Raw genomic sequence first — 14,152 nt, forward strand, 5'->3', positions numbered from 1 at the left:
CTAGACAAGAAACTGGCAATTACTCTGGGAGTCCTGAACAGACAGGATTTAATATAGTGTAATTGTTACACAAGCAATGAAGAGCTGAAAAATAAAACAGAACATGAAATTAGCAATAGGGGGGAGCCAGTACCAGCCCTAAGACAGGAGAGAAAAAGGATATAAATTGCCAAAGCTCTGGATTTGAGACCATCTGTTGGAAGCTGGAATTGAAATAGGCTTCTGGGTAGGAAATGAGATGAGCAAGAGAGGGGCTATGCTGCAGAAAGGGACCACAGAGGGGACCCAACCAAGTCAGTGAACCAGGAATCAGACAGAGGAGAAGTATCCAGCTTCTGTCCTCTTGTCCTTCAGCCTTGCACCATTGCCTCCCATCAACCAAATCACCAGCAAGCCAGAGGGCAACAGAGCCTGAGGAATGCAGTTCCCTAAGGAATGGAGCTGACAGTGAAAAGGCACATGACCAGTGGGGCCCAACTGCACAAGCTGCTCAGTGTCATCCATGGTGGCTCCTGGTGTTTCTTCTTTGTAGATGCTAAAACCATTGTTCGTGTGATAGATGCATATCATTGCCTCTGTCTGGGTTGTGATTCTCTTTTTGAAGGTAAGAGCTATGAGAAGAGGAACACTGAAATTCCATGGTCAAATTTCCAAGAAGAGACTTAAAAGTAAAAAAGGGTATTTTTATACTCAGAACTCCACATTTTGTGTCGAAGGTTTTCCAGCTACAACCTGATGACTCAGAAGATTTTTTGTTTTATTTTGTTTTGTTTTAGCCAATCTTGATTAGCAATGTGATCGGCCCTCTCACCTAGATCTGGAGGGAATGACTAGCAGGAGGCTAGCTGTGAACTGAACTATGTGACTTTGCCCTTGAAAAGGATTTTTTGCATCCTTAATCTCAAGGGTATTTCAAATAGTACTGAAATAAATGTTTGCACATGACCTGTGATGGCGCTGGATTTTTAATTTCAGATAATATTTTATTTATTGCTTTACCACCTCCCCAGTCACTCTGATGTATGCGTATGCTTGCATTTGATTAAAATATCAAAGCAATTGAAAATCTGAGGCAGTTCTTATGCTGTAAAAGCAATTTTAGTTCATCTATGTAGGGTCAGAAATTGTACCCACTTGCAGAGTATTACTGTGTGACACAAGTTTTACCATTTCCATTGCCTCATGACAGAGAGGTAGATTTCAACAAGCCAGGCCATTAACATTCTGGTATTGCTGGACACCAACTAATAAAGTGTGCTAGACTTCAACAACATCTGGAACCATAAGGGAACCCCTTCCAAACTTAGTGTTAACTCATCCTGACACTTGTTCCTTTTTCATGCTTCACCTTGAGGAGTTCACCCATGGTGTATTTATTTTAAACCACTCCTTGCAAGAGCTACCACCATACTGACGAGTAACAGATCTTGGGCTGAAAATATCCCTGCATGTCCATAGTGACTGGGATTATATAGCCATAACCTCTGTTGTTTGTAACATAACTGGCTGCAGTTCACACATTTGTCTCTGAGGTCACACATTGTTTATAAAAATATTAATCAATCTAGCCATAGGGACGTTGGCGTAGCCTGTTTTGGAAGACCCTGAAGAGGTCTCACAACTCTGTACACTTCCCATTTCATCATCAGTTTCTGAATATTAGATGAAGCAGGAAACTCATGTCTCGTCTTTCACTACTTGGAGCGTGTCAGGCATGTAGAGTTGGATACTGGTGGGTGTCTGTGAGGCCCATGTTAACCTCTTCTTCTGAGAATTGCCTTTCTCCAGACACACACAGGATTGGATCCCAGGCTGCCATGTTCACACAACTTGACTTCATCCACATTAAATAGATGTGACCCGTAAGGGCCAGTTTCTCTCTCACTAGAATCTGCCTTTGGCTGACTGCTATTCAGGGTAGTCTGGTGCCTTGAACAAAGGAGTTACTATCTGGGAAGATGTAAGCGAGCATTCCAGCCAAGGGCATGAAGTTCAAGAAGAATTAAATGCAAAGAGAGGAAAGAACAAAGCAGATTTGGAGAGAAAGCCCTCCAAAAAGAGATAAATTGTTGCCTGGTGAATTTAATATCTATTGCTATACAACAAATTTCTAAAACATAGCAGTTTAAAATGACCAAGATCTATTAGATCACACAGTTTCTGAAGGTAGTTGTGGCTCAGGGTCTCATGAGTATGCAGTAAAGATGTTGGCTAGAGCTGGAGAATGCATTTCAAACTCTCTCATGGGGCTGTTGGTGGGAGAGTTCTGTTCCTTGTTATATGACCCTCTCCACTGGGTTGTTTACATGATAGGCAGCAGACTTCCTCCAGAATTGAGACAAAGGTAGAGTAGTGAAACTTAATTCTTTTTTTGAGTATGTACTTAATATAGTGATTCTTCCAAAATTAAAAAAAATGTGGAAAGGTAAAAATAGTAATTATAGAGTGGAGAAATATGGCAAATACCAGCTTAAACAAGCAACCAAGGTTATCACCGGGCATAAGTCATGTTGGTACTATGTACTCCTGATATGATATGAAATAACAACAGATGAACTCAAATTTAGGGACATTTTACAAAGTACCTAATAAGTACTCTTCAAAAGTTTTAAGGTCATTAAAAAAAGAGACTGAGATAATGTCACAAACTTTAAGAAATTAAGGATACTCAATGAATAAATACAATGTGGTATCCTAGATTAGAACCTGGAACATAAAAAGTATAGTATAAAACCATACTACTAAAACTATAATACTTTTAGTATAAAACTAGTGAAATCTGAATAGTCTTTGGTTTAATTAATAGTATTGTGCTAATGTTAGTTTCTTAGTTTTGACAAACACACCATGATTATGTTAACATAAGAGGAAGACAGGTGGATGGGGTACATAAATTCTCTGTACTATACTTGCAACTTTTCTATAAATCTATAATTATCTTAAAATAAAACAATATTTTAAAAACAGAAAAACTCCACCAAAACCAACCAACTAACCAAAACCAAAAACAATGAGTAAAGTGACAAGTCCTGGGTGGATCACTTGCTACAGGAAGAAGATCTATGTTAGACTTGTATGTGAGAGGAGGGGATAGTCCAAGAAGGCTTTCAAAGAGAATAAAGGCTGGCTGCATACAAAAGAGAGTGAAAAATATAGCTATAGCATCATCAAGTATTCGGATAACTTTGAATACAATTATACAGGCTCAACAAAATGTGGCAGTGATGGTGCATGGGGTGGAAGAGAAAAGCATGAACAGTGCTGGACACATAGCCCTGAGCTCTTTGGATAACACTGACACAGCCAACTTTCTGTAGGAGGTTGTTTTAATCTGCTCAGCTGCTACAAAAACAATACCATAGACTGGGGGGCTTAAACAATAGGAATATATTTTTCATGATTCTGGAGGCTGGTAAGTGTAAGATCATGGTGCCAGCATGGTTGGGTTCCAATGAGGACCCTCTTCCTGGCTTGCAGAGGGCCTCCTTCTCTCTGTAACCCCACATGGTGGGCAGAGACAGAGAGAGAACTCTCTGGTGTCTCTTCTTATAAGAGCACTAATCCCATCATGAGACCCCCACCCTTATGACCTTATCTAAACGTAATTACCTTGCAAACGCCCCATCTCCAAATATACATCTCATAGGGATAAGGTATCAGTTTATGAATTTGGGGGGAGGGGAGGGATACAAGCATTCAGTCCATAGCAGATATCTTATGAGACAATGTTATAACGTTCAGCTCTGGGGGAGATATACCCCACTATAGACTTGGAATGCTGAGGTTATACAAGTACATGCCCCTAAATCAGTGGTTTAAATAAAGTTTTATTTCTCACTTATGTTCCATGTCCTTCATGAGTGGTGGGAGGCTGTGTTTCTATAATTCTCTCTCAGGGTCCCAGGGTATAAAGAGTCTCCACCATTTAGTGATTGCTGTAGACAAGGGAAGAGGATGAGACATATCACGCATTGACTCTTAAAGGCTTCTGCCTGGGTGTGACATGCATTGCTTCTATCCACATTTTGCTGGCCAACACAAGACACGTGGCCAGTTCTAACTTCAAGGGTATGGGCAGTTCAACCTTATCATGAGACTTGAAGAAGAAAAACTGGGATTTTGGTGATCACTATAACAGGGGACCCATGGCAGAGTGCCACCAGGAAGTGTCATTGTCCTTCTGCCTCCTCATTCCTTTCTGTACTTCTTTTTACTTGCTTCCTTCAAATTTTTATCTTTTTTATTCTTTTGCTCCCTTTTTTCCTCTTTCTGTTCCTTAAACAATTTCTAATCACAAAAATGATTTATTTAAACTGCAAAAAATTTGATTAACACTGAAACATTAAAAAATTAGCACAAGTCTTTTGCTAGAGACAATCACTCTTTTCAAAAAATTTAATTGAGTTTATTGGGATACACACGCACACACACACATTTCAAGTGTACAATTCTGCAATAAGAGGAGGGACAACAAAAAATCCAAAATTTTTATTTATTAAAAAATTGTGTATTCAGTTTTATATGTTTAAATTTCAGTTACCTTCAAAGTACTCTCAATTTGATTCAAAACACCTATTGAGATGTTTTTTTCGACCACTCAAAAACAGTTTTTGAACTTGTCAATTTTTATGCCAGAGGTGCTTCTGCCATTTTTTGTTCCGCCTCTTTCCCTTTGAGGAATTTTTTTCATCCAGGGAAAGAAACAAACAAAAAAGTTACTTGAGGCGAGATCAGGGTAATAGGGGATGGTGGAGCATGGGAATCAAGCTGTTATTGGTTAAAAACTGCTGAACATTCAGGGCGGTGTGTGCAGGTGCACTGATAAATCACCCATCATGAAATGGGCAAATGCAAGAATCTAAAAAACAATTCACTGAAGCCCCAACACATCCTCTAAAAACAATACCAGCTGGTACACTGATACAGGTGTGTTCCTAGAACACTCACCTAGTGGGAGAAGCCTGTACTACAGAGGTCCCATCCTCCAGAAGATAATTTAAGCTTTTGGGGGGGTCCCAAAAACATCATCTGTTCAATGCACTGTTCACTCACAATCCAAAGCCTAGTCTTTTTAACCGGTAGAGTGAGGAACATAATTCCAGATCATTTTTTATGCAATGTAATTATAAATATTACCATACTTTTTTAACTTACAAAAATTACATTCTTGCCAGCACTTGTTTTTTGTTTATTTATTAATGATGGTATGAAGTGACATCTCACTGTGGTTTTAATTTGCATCTTTTTTTTTTCCTTTTTTTCTTTCTTTGTTTCTTTATTTTTAAATACATTTGTCTGTGCCTCCCCCCACCACTTTCCCTTGCCCCCTCCCTCCTTCCCTCCCTCAGCTCTTCCCCTTTGGTTTTGTCCATGAGTTCTTGCTATATGTTCCTTGACTTTCCCCTTCCCTTCCCTTCCTTTTCCCTGCCCGCCCCTCCCTCCTTCCCTCTTGTCTCTGTTGATTTCTTTTCCTTTCAGTGTTGCTGGTCATATTTTCCTTGCATCTTTGTATTGTTGGTTAGGTTCCGCTTATAGGTGAGATCATATGGTATTTGTCTTTCGCCCCCTGGCTTATTTCGCTTAGCATAATGCTCTCCAGTTCCATCCATGCTGTCGGTATCGCTTCTCGGCCTTTTGGCTAAGATCAAGTGTAGTATCTGTTCTTATCAGTTTAATTTGCATCTTTTTGATGATTAGTAACATTGAGCATTTTTTTGTATGTCCGCTGGCCATCTGAATTAGCCAAACAGCATATATGCATAACCCATAGAAACAGACAACAGTTTGGTTATGATGGCCAGAAGGAAGGGGGATAAGGGCTGTGTGGAGGTAAACAAAAGAGGGAAATGAAGACATCCGTAATAGTGTCAACAATGCAGATAGAGTTAAAAAATATCACACAATATGTAGTATTTTGCAACTTGCCGTTTTTTTATTGTATTTTTTCCATTACCATTTAGTCCCCTTATATCCCCTCCCCGCACTGCGGTCACACTGTTGTGCATGTCCATGAGTCCTTTTTCTTTTTTGCTTAGTCCTCCCACCCCATTCCCTCCCATGTCCCGCGTTAGCTGTCATCCTGCTCTTTCAACAGTGTATCTTGGATACCTCCCCTTGTTTTAAACCAAAGCAAAAAAATTGACCAATGTAGTTTAAACAACTACAAAACATTAACAATAATCATTTATTGAACACCTCAGCTGTGTCCCTTACTGTTCTGGGGATAGAGTACTCACTGCTAAACAAGATGGTGTCTTTGTCCTCAAGGATTTTATATTCCACTGAAGAGAGATCTACATCTGGGCTCAACTCTGTCCCTAATAGTTGTGAGACCTATGCAAGATACCTTGGCATTATTGGGCCTGTGTGTGTTTTTTTGCTCAAAAATAACGAAAACCAAAGGTGGACCATATGTTCTCATTGTACCTATGGATTTAATTCTAGTTATTGGGATTTGTGTTGTTGCAAACAAACACTGACTCTCACTAACTGCAGCAAGAAGAAGTAATTGATTGGAAAACTATGGTGTAGCTCAGGGACCAGAAGGAAGAGCTGAACAATCATTTCTGGGGAAGGGCAGGAATGAGGGTTCTTGGGGGGACCTCAGTAGCAGGCACTCATGGGTTGATTTTGCAAGGTGCAGCTATTGGAACACTCAGCTTCATCAGCCTTCCCTCCTAGGGTTTCTCTGTAGAAGATTGGGCTTTCTGGGAAAGAGAGGCTTATTGGTCTAGTTTAGTCATCAGATTACTGCTCTGACCAGAGCGAGCTGGATACTGCTGATTCACAACTATACTAGCACCACCTGCAATGGAAGTCAGGCAGTTTCCTAAAGGCAAAGCAAGGTACTCCTCAGAGAAGAAAGAAGGAAGGCTGGCTCAATCAAAATAGATCTTCACTTCACTAATTTCCTTCTTTTTCTCATCCTATTCCTATCCTTCTCTCTTTCTTAACTTTCTATTATGAATTTTTTGTGCTTTTCTTTTGCCTATCAATGTCTTAGGTTTGGCAGCCAATAACAGGCTTTGTTTAAGCTTTCAAAAGCCATATGTATATGCTGTAACAAAGTAAATCATTACAAGAACATGTGATTTTTAAAGTGGGATTCATTAATAATTTCTCCTTCAGTCCTAATGGGAACTGTTAATGGTTTAATCTAAACACACCATCACACACACACATAGAGTCATTTCTTAAATGAAAGTAGAATTAATATACAGTTTATTATTTGCAATGTGGTTTTCCTTCAAGTAACATTTATTTTGGACAAGTTTTTATGTCAATTCATAGAGCTTAGTCTCGCTGTTTCTAATACAGTACTTGCATAGAATTCAACTGTAAGGATGCATCATAATTTATCTACAGCTCCTGTGCCATGGATCCAGTTCAAAATAATGAAAAATATTACAATAAAAATTCTTGTCTATACATTTTTGCACCTTTGTGAGAGTATTTCTGCAATATAGAGTCCAAGAAATGTAATTTGTGTTCTCGATTTCTGGCCAGGTGACATTTGCATTCTCATTTCCTAGTTAGCCTGTGTGTACTGCTGAAGCAATGGCTGAGCACAGGGAGCCAGCTGTGGGTAGATAGTGCTCAAGATTCCTGCTTGACTGAGCAGCTTAAATGGTGAGAAAACATGAATTTCTGAGCTTGCAGCAGACAACAGCCAACATGTTTGCCTTGATTTAATTTCAGAGGAAAATACTGTACAATGTAACTTATAGTACAACAGGGGTATGTTTTGAGAAATGCGTCATTGGTCAATTTTATTGCTGTGCAAACATCATAGAGCACTTACACAAACTTAGATGATGTAGCTGCTATTGTAATTGCAGGTGCTCTGCTTTTGTGAGACTGGCAGGGCAGTGGGTTTGTTTACACCAGCATCACCACAAACATGTGAGTAATGCATCGCATTATGACCTTACCACAGCTAGGACGTCAGTAGGCAATAGGAATTTTTCAGCTGTCTTATAATCTTATGGGACCACTGTTGGATATATGGTCCCTTGCAGACTGAAACGTCATTATGTGGCACATGATTGTATATCCCAGGAAGTGCATATCTCCACCCCATCTACTCTTCTAGTCTTTATTTGAGAGACAGAAACAAAAAGTCCAGTGACTATTTGAGGGCATATGAAGGACAAGTAAGGTTGTCACTCAGGATGACTATATTGGCCATGGAAAGAAGTAAGGATCTTTCTAAACCCTGCTTATTTTTTGTTATTCCAGATATTGAATTTTAAAATACTAATGGTATATTTGGCTTCAATGGTGTCAAATGCTACTATCTTTCCCATTTTTGTAGAGACCTGCTCCCAAATAAAGGAAAAACCCCTTCTAAAACCCAACAGGAAAAGAATTTCCTTCATAGACAGAAATGTTTTAAAAATCAAACCAAAATGTGCCCATACAATGGAATGTTACACATCGATAAAAATAAATAAACCAAACTGCATGCAGTAACATAAACGAATCTTTAAAAAATGCTGAGTAAAAGACTCAAGATACAAAAGAATTTTACAATTCCTGAGTATCTATTGCTGCAAAGCAAATTGTTCCGAATCATCTTGGCTCAATACTACGGAAATAATTTATTATTGCTTATGGTTTCTGTGGGTCAGATGTTTGGAAGTGGCATAGAACAATTCTGGCTCAGGGTTGCTCATGAGGTTACAGAAAAACGCTTTTTGGAGTTACAGTCATGTCATCTGAAGGTCTGATTACAATTCAGGGATCCACTTCTAAGGTTGCTTAATCACCAGGCTGATAAGTTGGTACTGACTCTTGGTGGCAGGCCTCAGTTCCTGTCCACATGGGTCTCTTCACACTGGTTGGTTTCAAACCCTGGCTCCACCTTTTATTGCTTGATTTTTCTGATGTTCTCTCCAGAGTGAACAATCTGAGAACTAGGTATAAATTGCAATTAACATTTATGACAGCCTTATAAGTTGGTTACGCAGACCAACCCTGATTCAATGTAGGAAGAGACCTTCCGGAGACCAAGATCGTTGGGGGCTATTTTGGAAGTTGGCTTTCATAATTACCATAATTTCACTTATCTGAAGTTGAAAAAAGATTAGACTATATTGCTTAGGGGAGCATGCTTATGAAATAAAATTACAGGAAAAAAGAAGGCAATAATTACCATAAAAGTGATTATCTATTGGAGGGAAGAAGTTGTGAGTGGATAAGTATCATTATTTTTAAAAGAATACATTTATGTTTCATGAAATTTTTCAAAGTGAATTTTATGATTGCAAAAAAGTTTCTTCTAAAAAATAAACAAAAAGTTTTTATATGAGAAACAAAATATTCTTTTTTATGCCACAAACATATGAGATCAGTGGGTTCTTAAAAGCTAATTTAAAATACGGTCAAAAGAATAATAATAATAGCAACAATAACACTAATAATAATATAAAATTAGCCAACAGTTCTTAAGCATTCCAGACAAAATAAAGTAAAATGCTTTCTACTGATTTCCTTATTTAATCCTCACAATAACAAATTTGGTTCTGTTATTTCCTTTTTATAAATAAGGACATTGAGAATTAGGGTGATTGAGGTATCTTGCTCAAGGCCACATGGCCAATAAGTGGTGGAGCCAGGGTTTGAAGCCAGCCAGTGTGCCCTTCCGAGGGCGCCAGAGTATGGGTATGCATTTTAAACCTCTTTATGTTTGCCTAAATTGAATCACCTTTGGAATGCTTTAGCTGGGTCAGTCAACTAGTTTTTCTCAAAAGTGACTGGCACAAAGTAGGTACTAAAGAAATATATATTTTTTTTAATGAATAAAGAAACAGATTTATTTTACAAAAGTCTTGTATGAAGTATATCGTGTGTTTTACAATAATTCATTCGTTTACAGCCCTCTGAGCACCCCCTGATGTCCATTTTAACTCTTCTCTCAGATGTAAGCCCCTGAGGACCACCCCTTTCACTTGCACTCAGGCAGGCTGAAGTTTCCTTTTTGGGGTTTTATTTTGGTTTGTTTTTTGTTTTTTAACTGCTTGACTGTTAACCCCTGAGCTTGATATTTTAAAATTATTTTGGCTAATCACTTCAGCAGCAAGTGATGAGCCCCAACTCCTACTGTGTTCTAGGGTGAACAAAGATGAATATATTTTCATCTTTGACAAGAGTCCTCATCTTTTAAAACTTCTGACAACTTTTTGTGTTAACATGGATGAGAACATCAAATCCCTTGAGGTTTGCCCCTATAACCTTTATGACAGGAAATGTGAATAGATTTAGGTTTATTTTGGTTTCTGGTTTTAGTTCCTTTGATAAGTGCTAAATATGATTTACTCAGTTATTTTCCATTATGATATTTCTCCAGATCACCCACTAGCAAGTCTGAATGTATCTGCTTATTCTAATGAGAGATTTCAGTCCTCCTTATCAGCAATACCACTGGGACATAGACTAAATTCTATTCTAATAAATCATTTCACACTAGGATGGAGCCCTAGTGATGGAGAAGTTATTTTGTTCAGTTACTATTTGCCTGATGTACCAATGGGCACTGTGGAAAACCTAGTAAAACATCCCATTTTCATTTGTATTATTATTGCTATCATTACAAAAAAGAACAATGTAAGTTTGCTAGAAAACATGCTTTCTTTGACTGGATGGCTAATCCATTCATTTGTTCAACAGATAGCTATTAACTATGTATCACAGGCATGGTCCCAGCCCTGAAGGAGCTCTAAGTCTGGGTCACAAAGTCTATAGCAGGGACAAACTACTCTTCATCTGTTGCATTTTTAGTTGTGAGGTGACAGCCACCTGCTGACACCAACCTGGTTTGTGGATTCATGAGCCACAAAAGACAATTCTTTGCTTTGCATTTTTCCTTGACCAAACTTTAGTGAGTCTTCTCTGAACTCTCTTCCCAATTAGGCCTTGACTTTTGGACTTCTATTTTCATTGACTAATTTTAACAAAACTTCTGTCAGGTCAATTTAGACAATATCCCCGACCTCCTCACTCTTAATATCTTAATCACCTCCCTTATTCCCCATCATCTCCATGTCCCTAGGTAATATTTTCTGACCATAGTTTGCCTTACATGAGAATCCCACTGGGTCAGTTTAGTGAATAATTATACTACACTTTTAGTAATTTTCTACCCACCAACAACCTTGTACCCCTCCCCCATTCTACTTCTTGGACATAAATCCTCAACTGCTTCTTGTTGTAGTCAGAGTTCAGCCCACTCTCCCCTCTGTGGCAAACCCCATGGCAGTAGTCATTATACTTATTGCAATAGTCACACTGAATGAAGTTGGCCTCATTGCTATTTAACAAGGGTTAGGATAATTTTTTTCTTTAACAGCTTTTAACAAAGTAAAACCATCCCCCAAACCACTGCTTTTTTTCTTAACCCTGGTGACTCTTCAATTGTTCCCTCATAATCAGCTCTTCTTGAGACACCCACCCCACCATTTCCATTTCTAAAGTCAGTTAAGTCGCATTCTAGATCTCAGCCTGCACTTCCCTCATCCATTTATGTTGCTGTTTATATCTAGACCCAAGCTTCATGAATTTTTCACTGGATTATTTACCATTCATCCTCTTTCTATCTTTCTTCTAGCCTTATTTTGGCACCCTCCTTTTTGCTGAGCTTTCTTTCTGCCTGGTTTGGTATCATTCCTTAAAGTAGTGGTTCTAAAATTTCCACAAGTCTACTGACTAGCTGAGGAGCTTATTAAAATAAAGGTTACCAATCCCCACTCCTTCAAGATTCTGATTTAGCAGCTCTGGGGTTGGAAATCTGCATTTTAATTGGCACTCCAGTGAAGTCTGATGGACTTGGTTCATGGACAACACTTTGAGAAGGGCACACCACTTTCCTTTACTGATCTATGCAACACGGCATTCTTTCCTTTCCCCTCTCCAGGGGCTCTAGAGAGAAGCAGTATACAGCACCTCTAAGAACAATATATTTGGTATATGAGGATGCACAGACTCCTGGGGGGACAGTGGATGACCACAGGTGGTCCATGGCACCTTTAAAGTTGCAAATAACATTTTGAGTATGCTATTTTTTTTTCTTGTAAGAAAGCCTACAACTTTCATCAGATTCTTAAAGAAACCCATTATCCAAAAAGTTAAGAAGTCCTACTAAGCCACTAAGCAGATATATACTTTGAACATTAGTTACCTTCTCACTTGATGTGTTTTGTGTCTGAACTTTGAATAGCTTAGATTGTTTTCTTGGGGAAGGCCCATATCCAGGCATATATTCGACCACCTTGGCACATATATGAAGGACACATGCTGCGAGGATGGTGCAGAAAACATGCCTCTTGACCACTTCCTCCCCTCACCCTCACCATCTTTTTCTCTTATCATTTTTATGTTATTTATATTGTTCTTCTGGGCCTGTCTCACTTTTTTTAAGTAACTGAATAGTTTCATTACTATTCAATCCTATGCTTATAAAAATATATTTCAAGTAAGAAAAACAAAAGTTAAACTTGATTATGTTAAAATGGGGGCTAGGGAAGCTTTACAGGTTTCTGTGCATGTAACTGAATTTATTTTTGTTAGGGAGACTACAAAATAGTTTTATTTATTGATTTAAAAAATGTAAGCATCCAAAGCGGTGAAAGAAAAAAGATATTGGATGGCTTTGGATAGTAAGAGCTTGAACACAAAACCTAGATCCGACAAAGAATCAAGTCTTGACCTTGGACTGGGTGACAAATAGGTGAAGTAGTTGGAACTTTGTCCAGTCCATGCTGGTGCTGGGTGATTGTGATTATATCCATCTCCCAGAGGCAGTGTTTTGCTGCTTCCTGTATTCTGTCCTGTCAGAGGTGCAAGCTGTGATGTTTAGTGACCCAGTGGTGTGCTGGTGGGTGCCTTCTCTAGTCCAGTTCAATGGCATAGATCTTGGAGTTGTTCCTATGTTTCTGTGCCAGGTTGTGCTGCCTTTACAGAGGGTCTGTGAGCGATTCAAAATAGGGTCAGTAACTTCCTTTTGGTTTAATTCAACCATAGCCAATTTCCATTGGCTCTTTTCTCAAACATACCATGTGCGATGCTGTTTCCATATCTTCCTCATGCCCATTTTTCCTTTTGGAATGACATGCTTTGTTATCTAATTTCAGAAAGTATACCCCATTTTTATTTTACTTTTTACATTATATTTTACTGATTATGCTATTATAGTTGTCTCAATTTTTCCCTCTTTGCCCCACTTCACCCAGCACCTCTCACTCCCTCAGGTAATCTTCACACAGTTGTCCATGTCCATGGGTCATGTATATATGTTCTTTGGATATTCTATTTCCTGTTCTGTACTTTACATTTCATGACTGTTCTGTAACTACCAATTTGTACTTAATCCCTTCACCTTTTTACCTGTCCCTCTGACTTCCCTTATATCTGGCAACCATCAAAATGTTCTCTGTATGTATGATTCTGTTTCTGGTCTCCTTGACTGTTTTTTTTTTTTTTCCAGATTCAATTGTTGATAGATATGTTTTTATTACCATTTTATTGTTCATAGTTTTGATCTTTTTCCCCCTCTTTTTCAAGAACACTGTTTAACACTTCATGTAATACTGTTTTGGTGATGATGAAGTCCTTTAGCTTTCCTTGGCTGGGAAGCTATATATGTCCTTCAATTCTAAAATAAATAATAGCTTTGTTGGGTAATCTTAGTTGCAGGTCCTCACTTTTCATCACTTTGAATATTTCTTGCCAACACCTTCTGGCCTGCAAAGTTTCTTTTGAGAAATCAGCTGACAGCATTATGGGGGCTCCCTTGTAGGTAACTACCTGCTTTTCTCTTGCTGCTTTTAAGATTCTTTCTTTGTTTTTAAACTTTGGCCATTTAATTTTGTTGTATCTTGGTGTGGGTGTCTTTGAGTTCATCTTGTTTGGGATTCCCTGTGCTTCCTGGACTTGTTTGTCTCTCTCTTTTACCAAGTTAGGGAAGTTTTCTTTCATTATTTTTTTCAAATAGATTTCCAATTTCTTGCTCTTTCTCTTCTCCTTCTGTCACCCTAATGTAAAAATGTTTACATGCTTGAAGTTGTCCCAGAGGCTCCTTACATTATCCTCATTTTTTTTGGATTTTTTTTCCTTCTTGCTGTTCTGATTTGTTGTTTTTTGCTTCCTTATGTTCCAA

At 38.4% G+C, this 14,152-nt stretch overlaps 1 pseudogene; it reads left to right on the forward strand.

Annotated features, from left to right (window-relative positions):
* The first annotated feature begins 5,618 nt into the window (after positions 1–5,618).
* On the forward strand, positions 5,619–5,768 carry LOC129061147 (uncharacterized; annotated as a pseudogene).
* The last annotated feature ends 8,384 nt before the right edge of the window (positions 5,769–14,152 follow it).

Source organism: Pteronotus mesoamericanus, unplaced genomic scaffold (assembly GCF_021234165.1).
Source record: "Pteronotus mesoamericanus isolate MK-2021 breed Mesoamerican mustached bat unplaced genomic scaffold, CSHL_Meso_final scaffold_54, whole genome shotgun sequence".
Lineage (NCBI taxonomy): Eukaryota > Metazoa > Chordata > Mammalia > Chiroptera > Mormoopidae > Pteronotus > Pteronotus mesoamericanus.